The 1,011-nt window shown below is 71.2% G+C and overlaps 1 protein-coding gene across 1 annotated transcript in view; it reads right to left on the reverse strand.

Moving 5' to 3' along the window:
- Positions 1 to 1,011, reverse strand: part of PCDH1 (protocadherin 1) — a 52,658-nt gene that overhangs the window by 51,298 nt on the left and 349 nt on the right. The window lies entirely within an intron of this gene.

Here is a 1,011-nt window from a genome sequence, read left to right on the forward strand (position 1 = left end):
CTTGGGGAGGGGGGGGATAGGGAACCCCCTACCTCGCAGGGTGCCGGGGAGAGCCGCGGCTCCCGGCTCCCAGCCGCCCCCGCCGGCTGGGAGGGAGGATGGAGGCCGGGCTCCGCTCCCCGGCCGCTGCGGCCGCGGCTCCCCCGGCCCCGGCGGGGCTGCCCGGGCTGAGGCTCCGGGCACGCAGCGCTCCGCTCCGCCGCTCCCCGGCGAGCCCCGGGGGGGGATGAACGGGGCGCCTCCCGCCAGCCCCGCACACACACACACGCACACACCCGCGGAAAACACACGGGAGCCGCTCTCCCGGCACCGGCTTCACGCTCAGCCTGGCGCACAGGCAGGGAAACGGGGGTTTTCTAAGGCGCGGGCACGCACATCCCGCTGACACACTCACTCACACGCACACCCCGCTCCTGTAACACACACACACACACACGCACACCCCCCCCAACACCTCAACACACCCCCCCGCTCCCGGCACACAAACGCAGCCCGCTCCTCGACACGCACACCACTCCTGTAACCCACACCCCACCGGTACACGCACACATACGCAGAGACACCCCGCCACGGACACAGGCGTGCAAACCTGCCAGACCCCTTCAGCCCGCTCCTCTCGCACACGCACACGCACACACACACACACGCACAGCCCCGCTCCCAGCGCTTGCCCCGGCTCCCAGCCGGCTCCCACCGGCAACTTCTCTCGCTCCCACGCACCAGCGCACCCCGAGCCGCGCTCACACCCCGGGCGCACACACCCAGGGGTGCAAGGGGGACGCACACCCAGAGCCACCTCCGACAGAAAAAAACAAAACAAAACAAAAAAAAACCCCACAGAAAACAACCCACACGCACTCACCCCGACACAGCCGCACACCCACTGCCACCCCACGCCAACCCACGCTGCCCGGATCCGGGCTGGCCCCGCTCCCCGCCGCACAACAAGTGGCAGCGCCGGGCGGCACCGGTAACCGGGAGCCGCCCGCCCAGCCCCGCGCCCCGCTGCCG

Source organism: Haliaeetus leucocephalus, unplaced genomic scaffold (genome assembly GCF_000737465.1).
Source record: "Haliaeetus leucocephalus isolate CR32 unplaced genomic scaffold, Haliaeetus_leucocephalus-4.0 Scaffold656, whole genome shotgun sequence".
NCBI classification, from domain to species: Eukaryota; Metazoa; Chordata; class Aves; order Accipitriformes; family Accipitridae; genus Haliaeetus; species Haliaeetus leucocephalus.